The sequence below is a fragment of the Centrocercus urophasianus genome, unplaced genomic scaffold, assembly GCF_019232065.1.
Source record: "Centrocercus urophasianus isolate 14NV4802_14NV808 unplaced genomic scaffold, USGS_Curo_1.0 seq_12, whole genome shotgun sequence".
NCBI classification, from domain to species: Eukaryota; Metazoa; Chordata; class Aves; order Galliformes; family Phasianidae; genus Centrocercus; species Centrocercus urophasianus.
This window is the reverse complement of record NW_024884364.1, coordinates 29429182-29448783: the sequence shown is the minus strand read 5'-3', so window position 1 is coordinate 29448783 and position 19602 is coordinate 29429182. Positions and strand designations below refer to the sequence as shown.

At 42.0% G+C, this 19602-nt stretch overlaps 1 protein-coding gene across 18 annotated transcripts in view; it reads right to left on the bottom strand.

Moving 5' to 3' along the window:
• Positions 1 to 19602, bottom strand: part of KCNE2 (potassium voltage-gated channel subfamily E regulatory subunit 2) — an 88792-nt gene that overhangs the window by 31211 nt on the left and 37979 nt on the right. For 7 of the 18 annotated variants that reach the window (XM_042810039.1, XM_042810055.1, XM_042810042.1 and 4 more), the window contains exons 2-7: positions 18516 to 18646; positions 12375 to 13174; positions 7020 to 7131; positions 6744 to 6883; positions 2358 to 4074; positions 1610 to 1794 (exon numbers count right to left, since the gene is read on the bottom strand). The gene's annotated coding sequence lies outside the window, so the exon portion shown is untranslated. Of the gene's footprint in view, positions 1 to 1609; positions 1795 to 2357; positions 4075 to 4999; positions 5112 to 6743; positions 6884 to 7019; positions 7132 to 12374; positions 13178 to 18515; positions 18647 to 19602 lie in introns of all 18 variants that reach the window. The other 11 variants (XM_042810041.1, XM_042810043.1, XM_042810046.1 and 8 more) reach the window with 11 other exon arrangements.

Below are 19602 nucleotides of genomic sequence, written 5' to 3'. Positions count from 1 at the left end.
GTGTGGCTTCGGACATGTCACGTAAGCCAAAGTATTCAAACCTGTGGTCAAGCCACTGGGTGCTCAGCAGCTTGAAAATCAGGTGTGTGTTTGTTTGTCGAAGTGTAGATTTAGGACCCTTATTTTCAGCAGCCATTTAAAAATAAAACCTTTGGTCTATATGTCTCCAGTTTGACACCTTTATGGCCATGTTATACAGCCAGCCAAACTTCCTATTGAATCAAGGGAAGAGCACTGTGTTCTCTGGCTGTCGGACCAATTATCTGTGTACAAATTTAGGTGTCTGTCTTCAGTTAGAAGGCTGACCATATGGGGATTCATCTCTCTGAGCCAATAACTTCCACCTACGAATGAAGAGGACCCTGGAGCACAATTGGATCGCTTGAGGCCTTTCAGAGGCTCAGTACATTATAGGTGGAAATGTTTTAATCCTTTATCCGAACAGAGAAATGCAAAAATGACTGTTAGTACTAATGTTTATAATGCCTCTCTAATTATACTTGATTTTGAATTGTCATTGAGTATCCCTTTTGTACTTTTAGTGGTGTAAACTGAACACTTGCTGGCCAGAAAGCTGTAGCAGTTGTTCTCACCCCGAAAAGGAAAGAGCATTTTTTTTCCTAACAAAATGAACCCCAAAATTTGCCCGCTAGTTCTTCAGTCCCACTCTTTCCCAGGATGTAAGGCTTCTGTTAAGATCCAATCACCATCAAATATAATCTAAGACCTTTTTAAGCAGAAAAAATGCAAGGTAGAACTCCAAAACCACTAATTATTTTTCATTCCCTGTTTCAAATAACCTGCGAAAACAAACAAATACCTTCTATACTAGGACTTGCTATGGCAATTTTTAGTGCTGGCTGAATTTTAACAGCCAACATATAACAACAATACACCATTATTGGTAGTGGCATGTATGCTACCACGGTAAAAATATTTCCAGTGTGCAGGCACTGTATGGTATTTAAATAGAAATATCCTTTTTATTTTTGCTGACAGACTCCTCGGGCAACGCTGGATGATTGGAGAAGCAGAACTTTTATTAGCATACCCAGGGGCCGGCCAGCTGGATGCTATGTTTGACACTGTTCTCACACGGGAGGGGGTTATCAGGAAGAAGGAATGAAGTACATAAGCTGAGTCCCCATAAAGACCTGCACAGTACAGCCTAACAAAAGATGTGAATATGACGTAATTCATGTTCAGAAACTTCCCCTGCAGGATGGAGGGCTGTCATTTTTTCCAGTATGGGAAGCAAGTACGAAAGCAGGTGAAGTATCTCAAAATACTGGTGGTGAGTGAGATTTCCTAGCAAAGTGGATTAAAAATCCAAGGGAATCTTTAAACCAAATATTGGTTTTTGTAGAACAACAAAACCAAGATAGTGTTTCCACTCAGCCATAAAAGTTACTGCGGTTGTGTAATCATGTTGAGTTGTGGCCTTAGGAGAAGTTATAAAGCAGCTGCAGCAAATTAACTTTTCAAAAGTTATTATGGATTGGATGGAATCTAGAAAATTCCCCCATGTTATTTTTTTAAATAGAATTGTAAAACGAACAACTGTGGATGAGATCTCATCTCAATCTTCTCCCTGTGTGCAAGCACTAACCTGAAAACTTCAAGGGGAAACGAAGCCAGAAGCACCGCACCCTCCAAAACAGACACTCTCCTACCAGAAACAGTCCCCGGCGTTCATCCAGAGGAATCCCACTGAAGAGTCTTTAAATAAAGTATCGGTTTCTGGGGTGATCTCAAGTGGTTGGCTCTTGGCAAAACAACTGGAGATCCTCATACCTGAAAAAGGAGTATGCAACATCAGGGAGAAGCCCACAGGGTGGTTATCATTGCTGGTGTGGGAGCAAATTCTAGATTCACAGGATGCTCTAAATAGGAATTCACTGGTTCTTAGTCATAAGGCAGTGCTCAGGCTCCTGGCTTCCCAGTAAGACCTGATCTTAGCCAGATCAACACCCTCTGACCTCACATGGGAAGAAGTTACTGTCACTCAGTTAATAGGTGGCATCTTGACTCTCTAGGAGAAGGCAGCTGCCAGCCTTAATGAAAGTGTAATTTGGGAAAGAACAGCACTACCTGGCAGAGCACCTTGGGGTATAAGTTGAACACAGAAGAGAGCAGGAAACGAAAACAGTACAGTGTAAGAACACGCAAAGTAAAAGAAAGAAGACATTGGCATCATGGTGACTGCAGTCCCAAGTATTTGAATAAGAAAATTTGTCATCTGGGAGGTGAACAGTCTTGAAAACTCCTGGAACAAGTCATGAGAAGACCTCACAGTAAGTCAGAAATACATGGGGTTAAAAGAGGCAGGCATAAGGGATTAAAGCAGCATGTCTTACCATCTGATCTGAAGTCCATACTGCAACTGTTCTAAGAGAAATGTTTTTCATTTTGCCACATAAAGCTCTTGAATTAGATCTTAAAGAAGTGAAGATTCTTTTGGACAAAATATCCAGCATGCAGCTGGATAGGTATGTAATATGATGGGTGAAGAGTTGGCTGATAAATTAATCTCAAAGGGTTGTAGTAAATAGCGTTACATCAGGCTGGCATACAGTCACTGGTGGGGCTCTGCAGGATTCCACTTTAGGGCTAGTTATCTTCAGTATCTTCATAAATGACCTGAATGCAGGACTTGAATGTATACTAAGTAAGTTTGCAGATTATATTAATGAAGAGGAGCTGCTGGCTCCCTCTCCAGGGGCAGAGGTTTGGCAGAAAGACCATGACAAATAGGAGGTTTGAGCACTCATCAACTGCATGAAGTTTAACAAGAGCAAATGCTAGATTCTGTACCTTGGATGGCTCAGTTCTGGATATCTGTACAGACTGAGGGATGAGAGGCTGGAGAACAGCCTTACAGAAAGGGACATGGAGGTTCTGACTGAGTGTGAATCAGCAGTGTGCCCTATTATCTTGCCCTGCCAATAGCCTGAAATGCACATACCCATCATTACATTTATTGTGTATAATAAAATGTAAAACACTCAACTGGATCTAGGACCTCGAGTTCCACGTTCTTGAGCTGCACAAGCAGACAATCTGAACACTTGAAGTCAAGATTGGGTCTAAACACAATGGAAAGTGATCCAGTGTATGTATCCTCTAAGTATCTGAAAACAATGACTGCAGTACCTTTAGCAATGGTATATACAGCATTTCCACATCTGCTCGAAGCCAACTAATGTACCAGATCTGTAGGACCTGACTTGTTATGACAGTAATATGAACCGCGTACAATGTTTCAGACTTTCAGAGTGTTCTATCAGCATAGATTAATGACTTATTTCCAACACTTACATGAAACAGGTACATATTTACACAAATAGGGAAATCATGATCCCATTAACAATATATTTATAGAATGACCTAGTTGCATTCAGGCATGTTAGACTGCATTCTTGACTGTGGACAGTTTCTGGATGTGAAAAAATGTGTAAGTCACTTGACTAATGACTTAGTGTTGTGGTGTTGCTTCAAATATTTCCAAGTAAAGGAGTTCAAGTAAAGGAGTTCACAGTGCCCTCCTTCTTTGCACCTGTTTCCTATGTCTTGCCTGTTTAACTTCTCACTTGTCTGGGGCAGTGGATATCACTTACTTTCACTATGGTTGTATACCGCCTAAGGGCAAAAGCCATATAAGAGAGTCTCTCTATTAGTGCTGGTCATTCTCTGGTCTAAAGGCCAGTAACAACGTGTGAAGTGCTTACAGGAGATTTGAGAAAAGTGACTGGGAAGCACAGCTGACAGTACATTTATGCTATTTTTTATCTACATTAAAAAAATTGTCGGGATCCATTGATCAGAAAACATCAGAAAACTTTGAAAGACTCTGAAACTTTTGGTTGCACACGTGTCCTATCACTGCTGTCCCAGAAAAGGTGACAAACTAATTCATCTGCAGGATCCATTTTGTACTGTTTGCTCTTGGTTTGTCTTGCAAGCAGAGTTTTCAAAAAGTCTCCATGATGCTAGAAGTGTTCTCTAATGAAATGTCGGTAGGAGTTCCACCACTGACTTCACTGGGAACAGCCTTAGGTCAACGCTAGGCTCTTTCTGGAAAAATAAATAAATAAATAAATAAATAACCCAGAAAAACCAACAAAAAGCCCTCAGTCTTTGTTTTCTTTAGAAGGACATCCTGTGACTTCATTACAGAGTTCTGCCAGTCCAAGGGAGGCAGAAAAAGAGAGAGACAAAATCTCTTCTAAATATCAAATTATCAATAGAAAGCAGCCAGCGACTTGCCATTTTTACCAGTTTATAATCAGCAGGGAACTGTCACAGATGTCCTACATTCTCCAAACAATGTTTCAGTTTCTCTTTCCCTTTTGAATCTTTTCTGAGAATTCCCCTCACCACCCATCTTCCCAGTCCTCTGCTAGGTTTCACTGGGTTCTTCACTTCTTTCTTAAACCGTACCCCATAAAGCATATCCCCTTTTGTACATCTAGGTCTTCTTTCAGCTTTCTCGCTTTCCTTCATACCCTCCTAACACTCACAGTATTAATTCAGGTCACTTCTGTTTTTTTCATCTCAGTAGAAGCGTGTAATTGTGTTTGAGTATCTGTACTATCCTCATCTGTATGAATAATGTTTTTCATTTCTACAGTAGTCCAACAAGGATGAAATCATTTCCATCTAATGCCTATTGGTGTTAAACCACAAAACCAATAAGAAGCCTTTCCCAAAAGGAACGCCAGTTCCAAGAAAATAATTTTTTATTACTAGAACCTGGATTCCCCGTACTGCTTATCTTGTACTTGTTCTAGGCCTCTACCAAACTTATTCAGAATTAGTGGAAGTTTATGCATCACCATCAAAGGAGTTAGGATTGCATTATAGCTTGTTACAAGATCATTGTATTTTCTCCTACATGCTCAATCTTGTTCCCACTAACTCCTGCATACTTCTGCTGGGTGTTGTATCCTTACAAGGGGTGTTGCACAGTAACAAGTGGAATTTTAGCCATCAAGTATACCTTCTTTATAGACCATATATTGTTTTTGGAAAGTGTTCAGTTCCTTCTATTGTTTTCCTGTCAATAAATGTTCACTGATGAATATGTTCTCCATGCTGATGACAGGTTTTACCTTTGGAGTAGACAAACAGAAAGGTGGTAAGACCATGCAAAGTCAACTGCTGCTATGCCTTACCCTAGCATGAATGCAAGACACTCCAGGGGTGTCATGCTATTTACTTCTGGTATTAAACTGCTCAGTAGCTGAGACTGTATACAAACCAGCTGCTCTTCTAGGTAACATATTAGTTGCTCCTATAGGAACACTCTCCATCCAAATCCTATTCAAGAATGCTACTGGGAACAAAGCTGGCTTGTCTCCATGAAACATTCACAGTATTGGAACACGAAGCTGATGCATTGTGTGCTATATTTTTCCTCTTCAGTTCGGGGAAAAATATCAGAAGAAAAGGAAGATGTGAGCCATCAAGTCTGCATCGCACCCACGTTGCAATCATGAACTGAGAACAAGATCTCACTACCAACGTTTTCAAGACCTGGCAGCAAATAGGAAAAACAACTGAACAACCAATGGCTGTGGACTCAGTCTTCGCAGCCAGGCTTCTTTCTGATATGAGTTTGGGCTAATCCCATAAAATCAGTCCAGCCTATGGGCCACTTACATTCAAGCTTGCTCCCAACCATTTTAGTGATTAAAGCATACGCGTCATCGCTTTCCACATGACCTCAGATTGCCAGATACCTGAATATGACTGAAATGGCCTGAGTGTGTTCAGTGGCAGCAAAAAATGATTCTCTGCTTTTTAGGCACATCATCTGTTTTAACAGAGTTCCTTTTAAAGAATCCCCTTGCACCTCCATAGAAAATCCATATGTTCTTCTAAGGTGACTTTGTTGAATCAAGAATGGTACCTGCATGCAGCCTCAGTTCTCTGTTTGTTACAAATAGCTCCTAAACTACATGCATTATAAAGCAGTTTTAAAGCAAGAAAATAGCTTGAAAGGAGTGAAGGCTTAAAGAGAATGCTATCTAAAGAATCGTTCATGCTAGCTCAACAGCTTTTAACACCCCTGAGACTGCTTTATTGCAAACTCAGAGGAATAGGAGATATGGATAATAGCCACTCATGGCTTTTATCTCACCCTCAATCAAAAAGCTTCTCTATCTGTTTTCTATTTTTCACCAAAAAGCCAGTCTCTTATGTGCTTGCTGAAGGCAACTGCCCACTTCTCACAGAAACCCTAAAAATAAGATGCAGTGGTGATGCAGTCCTACATAAACAATAGCTTGTTTTACAGAAGAAGTGCTCATTATATACTGTTTATAAACCAATCCCGGATGTCTTGTCTTACAAATACATCTGCATACAGTCGCCAGTTCTGGCAAGGACAGCAGAGAGCATGGTAAAGCAGCATAGATCAAGCTCACAACACTCCTACACAGTTCATGAAAATAGAGGGCAAGCAGAAGACTGAGACCCTTGAGTCTTTGCCTTGACCACACTATCCATGGGCTGCAGTATGAGAACACCCTCTGTTAAACATCATATGAGACAGGAAAGGCCATATAAATGATTGCAATGAGATAAGAGCTTCCATCAGACACTGCACCTTCCTACATACCAAAGTCAGTCTCTGGATACATCCCACTAGAAAGCAGGATTTGTAAGTTCAAAAATTCATGACACAGAATAGCAATGTCTGTACATTAAAGATAGCTTACAATAAAAATGGATTTGCTCACTTGTTTTCCTGAACCTCTGCTCTTCTTCCGTCTGGAAATTCTTCCTATTTATAGGATATTTCAGGACATTTTCAGGAACTTCCTATGTTTGTTTGGGTTTCTGGACCTCTGGCAGATGCAGTGAGACCTGAGTAGCAAAGCTGACAGACATCACAAATATTCTCACTATATGAGTATACTTTACCATACAACACAGGTACCTGGCTACCATCTATCCTTATGCAGGACAGTGACCTGACAGGTACAGCTCTGTTTTCTCACCCATATCACAGATACCTGAACAAGTGCTTGATAGTTGGTCTTCACGCACAGTAAAAGTCCTACACATTCTGAAAATTTTGGGTTTGTTGAGCACATGCAGGGCATCCAGGGTTTCCACGGGTTCATTCTGGAAACACAATATCGTTATTGTTAGTACACCCAGAAAACCTCAAGCATTACATAAACACTTGAGGTGTGAGGTATAAGTCACTTCTGAAGGCATTTTAAATAAAAGATTTGAGTTGTATGGCCTCTCAGAGCCTCTGCATCACTGTGCTGGCATTGCCACCTAGCAGCAGCATTCCCAGCCACAACCAAGCAAGCAAGCAAGCAAACAAGCAAACAAACAAATAGTTACCATCTTCTTTGCATTGTAGATGAACTCAAAAGAAAATACAGCTGCAATTAGTTGGCACGCAGCTGTTGAATTAAATCCTTTATTGGCCAGCTAGCGGAGCACTGAATACTGGCTTAAGCAGCAGTAGCTGGATTCAAAGCAAAGGATGCCAAAGAAGGGGTTAAGTCTACACCTGTGTGCATGTTCATAATGTGTATTTTTTCCTGAACACATTATTAGTCTGTTAGCTCATTTATAGACTATAATGAAGTCATTCCGATGCCACCAGTATATTTTGCCAGAAAGCTGGCAATCTTTAATCTGCTTCCTCTACAGCATCTCACAAAGGAAGGGAGAAACCAAAACACCAACTTCAACTAACAATGAATTTATTTGCAGTGCTGGGTCCCAGCACATGCTGAGAAGAAAATTCTTTTGTTTATTCCCCCTCTCCATCTGATGGGCTTACACAACAAGCAAGTCACAGAGGATTCCTCAATGCAGCACAAAGTCTCCTCACCTTTTACACTCTTCTCATGGTCTGCGCCTGCTTTGAGCTTTCCTTTAGATGAAGCAACCAAAGATAAAGTTGAAAATTCTTTGAAAAAAGCCCTAGCTAATGAGTTGCTGTGCACATATGCTTTCCACATAACTGCCCATTTCCACACTCATATCTTCTTTGTGAGACAACAACAATATGCACTTAGCAGGGATTTCTAAGGGAAGTGTGCTGGGAAACAACGGTTGGCATGCCAACAAAGAGACTTTCTGCAGGAGACAGGGGCTGTCAGGGATGTGGATGAGGACAGAGACAAAGAGGAGCCAATCCCAATCCAGTCTCACACTCACCGGTGTATGTGCATTTATGGATAAAAACAGGGGATAAAAAGTGCTTTAGTCAATCACTTCTCTTGTTTCCCTATTAAACAAAATTCACTGATGTTTCAAGCTCACATAGACAACATTCAAAGGTTATGTCCATGGGAGCTAAATGAGCTGAGTTTTCCCAGTTAGCTATGACTGGGATGTAAGTCGGTCAAATGAGAGAAGAACAGCTGAGCCACATCTATCCAGCTTGCCACACACAATGGAACATACATCTTGTAAAAAAGCACCAAAAAGCACCAATAAGCACCTTTGTGAGTCAGTGGCACAGGCTGCCCAGGGAGGTGGTGCAGTCACCGTCCCTGAGGTGTTCAGGAGCCGTGTGGATGTGGCACTGAGGGACGTGGGCAGTGGGCGTGGGGGGGGTGGGCTGGTGGCTGGACTTGGTGATCTTAGAGGTCTTTTCCAGCCTTAGTGATTCTGTATTTCTGTGAAAGCAGAAAGGTGAGTCTGCCAGGAAGCTGAATCTGGGGGCATATGGCTACTATAAACCCTTGCAACAATAACCTCATATTACAGCACTGGCAGTATAGCTGAATGCTGGCAGGGCTACTTGCTTTGGTGGATGATGTGCAGCTGCCAGCATCTTGCTGGCACACCACAGCAATCTGAGCATCTCCTCCCAGCACACTGCTGCATCATAGCCCTGAATTACATTCTTCTGCTCTCCCCCTGTGCGTTGATGTTGGTAAGAGAATCAGTAGTGGGTCTTAAATGCTGATAAAAATGAAGATGCTTGCTCATAGAATCATATCATAGATCCACAGAATGGCCTGGGTTGAAAAGGACCACAATGATCATCTAGTTTCAACTCCCTGCTGTGTGCAGGGTCGCCAACCACCAGACCAGGCTGCCCAGAGCCACATCCAGCCTGGCCTTGAATGCCTCCAGGGATGGGGCATCCACAGCCTCCTTGGGCAACCTGTTCCAGTGCCTCACCACCCCCTGTGTGAAAACTGTGCTCATAATATCTAACCTGAACCTCCCCTGTCTCAGTTTAAAATCATTCCCCCATGTCGTACCACTATCCACCCTCGTGAACAGCTGTTCCCCCTCCTGTTTATATGCTCCCTTCAAGTATTGGAAAGCCACAATGAGGTCTCCCTGGAGCCTTGTCTTCTCCAAGCTAAACAAGCCCAGTTCCCTCAACCTTTCTTCATTGGAGATGTGCTCCAGCCCACTGATCATCTTAGTGGCCCTCCTCTGAACCCGTTCTAAGAGCTCCTTGCCCTTCTGTCCTGGGGGCCCCAGGCTCGGACGCAGTACTGCAGAAGGGGCCTCACAAGAGCTGAGTAGAGGGGACATCATGCTGATGGAGCAGAAAGCATGGAGAGGCCAGGAGGGCACATAAGCAAGTGCAGATTGAAAGAGGAAGAGGCAATGAATCTATTATGGGTTGCTTTTCAACAAAGCAAATTGTTTATTTTCTCTAAATTTATATGTGGCACAAACTGCACCAGTGGGGGGACTGTGATCAGATAAGGAGAAGAAGAATAGACTTGGAGCTTAAAGCATGTGAGCAGAACCAGACAATGACTCTTGTAAGTGGCTCTGACCACCCAGCATACTGGTGGGACCTTTGGGTGGGCTACTTGTAGCTGCAGCCTCCAAGACAAAAGGGCACTCCACTGTGGAGAAAAGGAGAAAGCCAAGGATGGGGGCATTTTCATACTTGATCACAAGGCACACTTGGCACAGCATGCGCGTACTGTTCATATGGCTGAACCCTGGCATGTTGCCGCTCCCTGTGGTCTCATTAGCCTTGAGAAGCCCTGACAGTTTGTGGGCTCCCCCATGCTGAGACCCCAGTGCCTGGGCATACAGGATCCTCACAGAGAGCCTGGGGACAATTAGATGGCTCTGAGAAGTGGCCTTGAAAGCAAATTAAATGAGTCTCAGAGGAACAAAGCTGTGTGCCTGGGCTCAAGAAGAACACAAATAGGACATCTGTTCCCATATCCCAGATGTTTTCTATGCCCTGTGCATTGAACAGAGACCCAGTGCCACTGACCATTATTAGAGCTATCAGTGTGAGACAGAAGTGCCTCAACATCCACTCAGTGCTTGACAGCAAGGCATGCTCAACTTTGCACTTACGTGCAGCATGTAAGCATTAGATCCATCCAGTTCACCCTGAAGTGATAGAGATACACTATACAGCTTTCACGGATTCAGTGCAGAAGGAAAAACAAAACAAAACCAAACCGTGATTTTGACTAATAGCACAAGGAGCTCTTGTGCTGATCTATCCTATGATCACACTGTCAAAATAAAGTAGCACCTTCTGGATGTCAAGACAGCTGGAAGCTCTCAGAAAAATTCAGAACCTTCCAGGTCAGCATTTCCAGATGGGAAAAGAAGAGAGGCATATCCAGATGGAAAAACAAACCACAAATAATAACAAAAATAACAGATGTATGGCAGTCCTTTAGAGTCCTGAAACAGTGACTCCTATTGAGGAGCTTTGGTTTTGGCTGAGGAGCATAGCTGCTTTGAGACACTGCACAGGAGAGAGGTGCAGCACCGTGGTGCATGTACAATGTAGATGGTGGTGGATAGGTGACTTTATTGTCACTAGTGCCAAAGGAAATGATTTAGATGTCTGAAGAGCAGAAACATCAACTTTCCTAGGCTAAATGTTCTGTAGCTATCTCAGCCCACCATTCTGGGTAACCACTTGAATGTTCTTCACTCCTGCACTCCCTGGCAGCACCCACAAAAAGCATGACCTGCCACTAATTTTACCAGCAGTCAGATACTCAGATGCTGAATTGACACAATCAGCAGTCAAACAGGAAGAATCTAGCAGTGAAGGGAAATGAAGACTGAGCTCTTAAGGCCCAGGTTAACACTGTTCATCTTAAGCCAGCTTTCTGTTTTTAATATATATTCATTACATTAATTATTATTTCAATGCTGATTAACAAGAAAAATTGCACCAATTTCTTTCTAATCTTGCTAATCATGAAGGAAGTTATTATTGTAAACGCTAGTGAAAGCACTTCTAATTTTACATATGCTACATATATATCCTATAGTATAAATACATACAAAGTATATTAGTCTCCAATTTTCTATCTATATATGTAGGTCACTCTGGAAGTAATGCCTACTATTTATTCCCATGGAAACTAAAACAGATACAATAACACTATTCAATAGAGCAAATTCTCAGAAACAAAATACTATTTGACAAAACAGGCACCACCATTAGGTGTGCATTTTCACCAGCAATGAGCAAGAGCCTGCATGCCATATACAAATAGGCACATGGCCATCTGGAAAACGGCTTGTCTTTCACATCACTGTCACCACTGCTGAAACACACCACTCATCCCTCACTGTGTTCACATCTACTGTTTGATCTCCATCAATGTTCATTAAGTGTCAGTGAATGTCAGTGGGAGCCATTTTTTCCACATGGAGGAATTCAGTGACATACCTTTGCTTCATATGCACTTCCATGTCAGATGTCATTTTGTCAGATTGCCCTACTGCTGCCGTTTGTTGCATGGCAACAAAATGTAATGGAATATGAGTGGGAAGGTTAAATCTCTACTGCCATATCACCAACATCTGCCTCAGATGAGCCAATGAGATAAAATAGGAAGCATTACTTTTGGAGCAGCCCTCTTATATCCTTTCCATTCAAGATCATGTGAGTTCATAACTTAGTCAAATGTTTCAGCATTATTTGTGACATTTCTAACCCTATTATTTCCTGGCTTCTTGCCATGTGAGGATATATGTATACTAGCAGCAGCATGAACATACAAGAAAAGAGCTATCTCTAAGTCAGAGTACATTGAAAAGATTAAGTTCCAGCCTTCTCATGCTGCAAACTTGGCTAAGAAAGCTCTACATTTAAAAAGAAATTTAAAATGCTGTTTCAAGAATTACTGAAATGTCAAGCAGCATATGAAAGGACTCTTTTCATGTCATCTCTATGCCCTAACTCTTTTTGCATCCCTCAGGATTATCTTTTTTTTTTTTTTTTTTTTTTTAACTTTAAAAAAAGCTCAGTCATCTCAAGTGGATAATTTAAATGCCAAGTCTCTGCCTGGATTCACATTTTCTAGTTCAGTTTTAAATCATTGAAAGCAGATTGAATAGGGTGCCCTGCTTGGCAAGCGCTGCTGTTCACCTACCACCAGAACTTCACTGTGGTCCTCTTCTGAAGGCATTTACCCATTGCCTTGACAGAGACTACTCAGGAGAGGAAGGATGTTACAGGCCTGCTGTGCATCCTTTTGTCTCATCCTGCTACTAAATCTCTCTGCAAAAAAAAAAAAAAAAGCCATCAGCATTGTGGGAGCCAGTACTGTTGAAATTTCTGTGGTCCTTTGGACCCTGTAAGTGCCAATTCATGTTTTGCTAACACAAACAAGCAAATGGCTTTTTCCTCTTAAATAACATAATTATTGCTTTTTATTTATTTATTTTGCACGGGACATTAAACTGTTGGACTTGTGTATCATCCAAGATCAAATTAAAGACAGCATGACAAGTTAGTATGTGCCTTCCCTGAAGAATAAGAAAAAACGTTGTTCCTGTACTTGCCAGCACCACCCACTTGTCTTGCCTGGAGGGGCCAAGTGACATTATTCAAGGTGAGCGCAGCTCACAGGTGCTTTCCAGTCCTGGGAATGCCATGATTTGCCTCACTGCTAACCAAGTCTAACCATGGCCATGCATTTTAAGAGTGGAAAAGTTCTCTAACAGCATTCCTGAGTCTCCTTGTTCCCACGTCTCCGCATGTCTTCCCACACCACACTCCCTTCAAGTTGGATCCACTTTTAGTTTCCTCTGCAATTGGAAAGCAAATATTCCCCTTGGTCTGCTCCCAGCATAACCAATACCAACTCCAAAGTCCTAGTTAACTTCTGCTTTGTTGAGCAGGATATTCTTCCAAACATGCAGCAGTGGACCCAGGGGGCACAGCCATACCCTGCTGAAGAGATAAAAACAAATGCCAGAGTTTCTGCTGTATCAATACAGGTAGTCATGGTTGCAAAGCCATTGCAAGCTTTCTGGGTTTGAACATTTCCACAGTGGATTTGTAGTGCTCACGGAGGCCTCAGCACATTGAAGAGCCCGGCTGGTTGCACACCAAGGACACTAGAAGTCCAGCAGCATCCCAGCTCCATGCTCTCATTGTACAGAGCTCCACAAGACATTTCTCATTACTCTGAGTCCTGCTCCATCCTTCTCCCAAGACTTCTATGACCTGCCCCAGATGCACGTTAAGTGAAAGGGTGGAGGAACACAGCAGTGGTGAAGAACAGAGAAAGTATTAATATCTTCCATGGTCTGCACTTTATTTTCCAAATTAATTTCCAGTCTGACTCTTTAGCTGCAGTTGCTGTTTCCCAGATTGCACCTGGCTTGGGAGTTAAAAACGAACGTATTTCTTGTTGCTGTTGGCAAATAGGTCAGACTTGCTTGCTCCAAAGTTTGTACTTGTTATGTATGTACATGTGAGTTTAATAAAGTTTGTTGTCTGTTTAAGCTCTGTTGTTGTCTGCTCAATTGTAGGGAAGTGGGAAGCTGTAACTGTGCCAGAAATTTTCTTATTGAAATCTAACAAAACAGTAAGCAATCTAAACAAACCAATAATATGGCACCCTGTGTCCCCAAAGCAGCACGCACTAAGAGCTTCATTAAAATTGATCTTGAATTCAGCAAGTAAATCAACACTCACCCAAGACAATACATTAAATTAATCAGGCACAAAATACCCCATACAGATCAGCAGGCCAAATGTTTTTCAAAAATAAGTGCAACTGCAACTTTCGGTTCCTGGTCCATATCAAAGTACCATGATGTTTCACCACAAAGCAGCACATATAATTAGCAATCAATTACTCATTAAAATTGCCCCATGAAGCAAGCATGTGAGCACATACAATGCTTCTAATTTCCTCTGGCTCACTGGGCTCTGGCCTGATCTCATTATAAAAGCACTTCTGGGTGTACTGAAAAGCAAAAGAGTTGGTTCGGGCTCAGGGCTCGCTCCCTTGGTTGGGTGAACTTGTGGTAGGGAAAGCCAGCCACAGCCAGGAGCACCAGCTCCCGAATGCTCTTGGGGTTAAGTCCTCTCTCCTGCCAGCATCCCCCACTGGCAAAACTGCCTCTTCTGTAGGATTGTAGACTTTCTGGGTATAGCTCCAAAAGCATGGTCCCCCTCAAAGTGTCCTGGCGTACCAGTGCCTGTGTCATTGCAGCAAGGCCCAGCTACCTCTGGTCTGCAGATGCCTGATGTCCCCAGAGCTCATTGCCATGCACCAAAGAGAAGCACAGACACTTTGCTCAGCAAATCCTCCCCAGCAAGGAAGAACTACTTGTTGCAGTTAATGTGTTTGCAAGCTTTGCAAACTGTTGAAGGATGACTGACGGCACCACTGCAACTTGAGAGTCATATCCGACACAGATAGCGTATTCACACAGATATTGGATATCTGTATTCCATACAAATATGAGGAAGACATCTTTATTTTGAGGATGATGGAGTGCTGGAAAAGGCTGCCCAGAGAGGTTGTGCAGTTTCCTTTTCTGGAGATATTCAAGACTCTCCTGGACATTTTCCTACGTGACCTGCTGTAAGGAACCTCCTTTAGTAGGGGGTTGGACTCGATGTTCTCCAGAGGTCCCATCTAACCCCTACAGTTCTGTAATACTGTGATTCTGTGATCCTCTGGCATTATTTCCATTATTCCCCTGCTCCTGCCTGCTCGGAAATGACCCTCACCCAGCATCTGTCACAGTCAGCCTAACACTTGATTTTCCAACACCAGGTGAAGCATCTGTGCTCTGCAGCCACACACTGCTTACCCTACTCTTGTGGTGCCAATGGCTTTTACCAGCAAAGGGCTCCTCCAGGTTTGGAAATCTCAAGGAAACCCAGCAGGTTCCCAGAATATCCACAGGCAAGAATTAAGTAAGTGACACTCACAGGAGCTGTGAAAGATGCAAACATAAAATAACCTGATCACTACAAAAACAAACTAACAGGATTCCTCAGGGGCTAATGGGCAGTAAGGAACCATTACTAAGAAATCACACTGAGAAAATAGAGTCAATAACTGTGACTGAAAACCACGGGCATACTTAGCAAAACCTGCTGTCTTTAAGAAATATTGCTGCCTCTTAGTGTGATACATCAGCTGAGCAACAGCAGAAGGGCTCACCTGTTTGGGAGGCTGAGCTTGCAGGTTCTGAATCATTACAGCCATTTCTGTGCTATGCAGGAGAGCCCAAGGTTCCAGAAAGCCTGCTCAGACCATGGGCTGGTAATACGGGTTGAAAGACAGCCTTCCAGGGAGAATTCAGAAAAGGGAGCTCAGCCAGGTGAGTCATGGTCTTGTTTTATGCCACTGGCTTTTCAAATAGACACCAAAGGAAAAAAAAAATATATATATATTGGCACTTTATTTGCTAGAAGAACAGCCTAGAAGTATTACAATTAAAAGGAGTGATTGAGCATTGACATTCAGTGTTTCCATTTTTCAACAATTTCTGTGGGGTTTTTTTCTTCTTTTTTTTTTTCCTTGTGGTCTTTGTAAAAACACCAGAATAATAGCAATTTATTAAGAACTGGCATTCAATCAAAATAGTTTCCCTTAATGTGAATGCTCTTACTGACATTGTAAAATTTATTTAGAGTTTCTGTTTTTTCTTCTGTTCATTGTTTGGATGTACCATAGGACTCCAATAAAAAAGGTTATTTATGCTAAACAGATGTACTGTGAAAAGCCAGATGCAAAAGGGATGATAACCCTAGGACAGGCCCTAGCAGATAAGCTGCCTTTGACTGTAGGTTTTCTTGCCATCTGTAGTTGTTGTAGCAACTTAAAATAGAACCATAGAATCATTAAGGTTTGGAAAAGACCTCTGAGATCACCTAGTCCAACTGTCAGCCCATCCTCACCTTGCCCACTGACCATGTTACTAAGTACTACTACCTTTTCTTGAACACCCTCAGGCACAGTGACTCTACCACCTCCCTGGTCAGCCTGTGTCATTGCCTCACCCCTCTTTCTGAGAAATGTTTCCAAATATCCAACTTGAACCTCCCCTGGCACAATTTGAGGACATTACCTCTCATCATATCACTGATAACTGAGAGATGAGGCTGACCATTGCCTTGTCATGACCTCCTTTCAGGTGGTTGTAGAGATAGATGAGGTCTCCCGTGAGCCTCCTCTTCTCCAGACTGAATAATTCCAATTCCCTCAGCCACTTCCCACTAGACCTGTGCTCCAGACCCATCACAGATTTATTGCCCTTTTCTGGACATGTTCCAGGGCCTCAATGTCTTTCTTGTAGTAAGGGGTCCATAAAACTTCCATCATTCACTCTGCTCGCAAGTACATGGAGATGCCTAAGGCAGAAGTCAAAGTCTGGCGAGTGAAGTGTCCATCAGCTCTAAAGTGCTGTGCTTTCTGAGAATCCTCATATCTCCTAATGGCTTTCTCATTTGAAAAAGAAAATAAAATGAATTTAAGACAAACCAACATGTAAAGCCTAGGATAATCTAAGAAAGTTGAAGTGCTGCCTGGATTTATCTCAAACATATCCAGCTCCAGAGCTAGTCCTTCTAGGCCAAGTGGAGTATGTCTTGCCGCTGCCTAGTGCTTGTAGATGAAGCAAATACATAATCTATTCCTATTCAGAAATGTTTACAGAAACACAGTGTGCTTACAGCAAGGTGCACTCAAACTGCGTTCCCTGGTGCCTCAGTTGGACACAGGCCCATATTACAGTGCTAAAGATCAAGTAAGAGACAAACACATGGAACCACACAGTGTCCAGAGCTGTCAGACACCTGATCCCTGTGCAGTAGGCAAAGGAGGATGCAGGATGAATGGTACAGGTGTTCTTATGTGAGGTTCATGATTTCTTCTCTCTTTTGACCACCAAGGGAGCCAGGGCCCAAAGAGTAGGTGGTCTGAATCACGCGTCACTCTTTCAGCCAAAGACATCAAAGTGGGTGAGCAGGATACAGCTGGATACTCCTACTTTCTCCTAAATATGAGCGGTGCCTCTGGCTCTCTTCCACAATTCATTCCATTGACATTGTTTGGTCTTCATCCTATAAAGCATTCATTTAACTCGGAGGGGAAGAAAAAGTCAATTAAAAGGAAAAAAAAAAAAAAAAAAAAAAAAAGCGCAACAATGAATTTTTAACATATTGTACCAAATAGAAAGCTGGACCAGGTGCAGACTCATGATTAGAATCAAGTGATGGGAAGAGGTCCAAAGCGTTCAGCTGAACTGATTGCAAAGCCCTGGCTTTCAAGACTGTATACAATAAAGCAACTCATTAATAGCTCGACTTTCACCTTCCTGGCAACAGATGAGTCATGTATTTGAGAAGGTCAGTGCCTTGGATTTTAAGAATGGAAGAGATTGGGATCACAGGCCAGACAATTTTTTTCAGCATTAAGATAGCATACGGCTAATAATTCTGTCTACCTACTGCCTTAGTAGCTTCTGCAACACCAGGTCAGAAGGGAACCACTGACCCAATGTACAGTTAAGTGTATCAGCCTCAGTTATAACAGCATTTTGGTAAGATCTGAACATACATTGCCTTTCTTATGTATCTCACTTTCCTTATCTGTGGCCAAGCTCTCCACTTCATAGAAGAGATTACATTGGAATAAAGTGATCTGTGTTTGCAAGATAGGCACTGTCTTTTCATTATCTCTAAAGCCCCAAGTCAGCAAAGTGATTAACCTTCTGAGAAATGCTCGCTCCTTTTTGTAATGCCATTTGATGTCACACTTAGAGCATCGACAAAGCAGGAGAAGTAATCATTTAAAGTATGAGGTAATTTGAACTGATTATTTGAGCAGTCCCAACAATTTTGACAGCTATTTTCAAAGCACAGGGAAGCAATTTCTTCACTGCATGATTAGACAGAGCAAGAGAACTCCACAGTTGCAAAGCTCAAAGTTTCACCATGTTTTTTGGGGTATATAATGAATGCATGTTGTACTATTTGTGTTAGCACATTGCTTGGACAGAAATGATTGATAAATCTTCTTGAAACCAATTAAGGGGGAAAAAATAGATAGGAGAGGACTATGTCAGGTCCTTCTTCTGCACAGGAAAGTAAGATGCATCCAGGGAAGCTTCCAAATAATACGCTCAATTTTCACATACCTCCTCCACCCACTCATTATGGGGTCATTGGAATGACTTTGCTAGCTTCTAATATTTCACTGGCAAGAAAGATTCCTGGGAAGTAAAGAAAGTGTCCAGGTGACAGAATTCCAGATATTCACCCTTCATATCTTCTCCTTCAAAAATTTTCGGAGAGAGAAAATGCAGATCAGCCTCCAAGCTACATCTTCTTTCCTGAGGTAGAATTGTGGTCCTTTTTCTCAATACTAGGTTTGGAAGACATCTCTGACCCCTTGGGAGAGAAAAGAAAACCACAGACTTTCCCAGAATAACCACATATACCCAAGCTTCCCTTCCCTAGAGGAGAAGAAGAGGGACTCAAAACCTCTAAGATTGTTTTAGAACTCCTATGGCACTTAGCCAGAAATTTAAAAAAGAGTTCATGTGGCCATAAATCAACTGAACTGGTCAATGTGCAGAGACAACTGACCAAAAAGACTCACCCAATGCTAGATGATTCACATTTCTGAGAAAGCCATGAAACAAAGGATTTTGCCTTAAAAAGCAATGGGTTGCTTGACTTTTCTTAGAGTCATAACATACTGCATGAACTTTTATGATTACAGAGACAAGCATAACGTATTAATGAAGAAACTACTTCCAAGTGTATGCGGGTATTTCCTTCAGTGCTGGCAAAATGACAAGTACACACCAGGTGACCAAAACCTCAACATCCTACACACATAGCCAAAAAAATTCTTGCGCAAATATTCTCAGAAACTCTTCTGTCCTCCTGAAAGATAATGACTAGAATATTTTTGCCCGTTGTATGTCCTATCCCCATGGATTTTTTATGTTGGGAAACCGTGTATCTGCCTCCTTTAAAATACAGTTCCTTTCCATGTGACTATGGAGAACATTCTTCTGAAGGCAGAAGTAATGATTCTGATTGTCTCAACTTATATTTTAATAGCAATTGACTTCCAGAGTAAGCAAAGCCATTCTGAGAAATCAGTAGTCCTGAAGACACATACACTCAAAATGGATTCACAAAAGGATGTTTTGGAATAGAATAGGTACCTTATATTATTTTTTTAGGAATAAACATAGATACCAGCAGCAAATACTAGGGAATGTCAAATATGCTTAAGAATACTGTATCTGATTGGATTCTCCATTGCTTGTAGACATGCTATGAATTGAGAAGAAAGGACTCTCATGTTGTTTCCTACATGTTCTAGTCTGCTC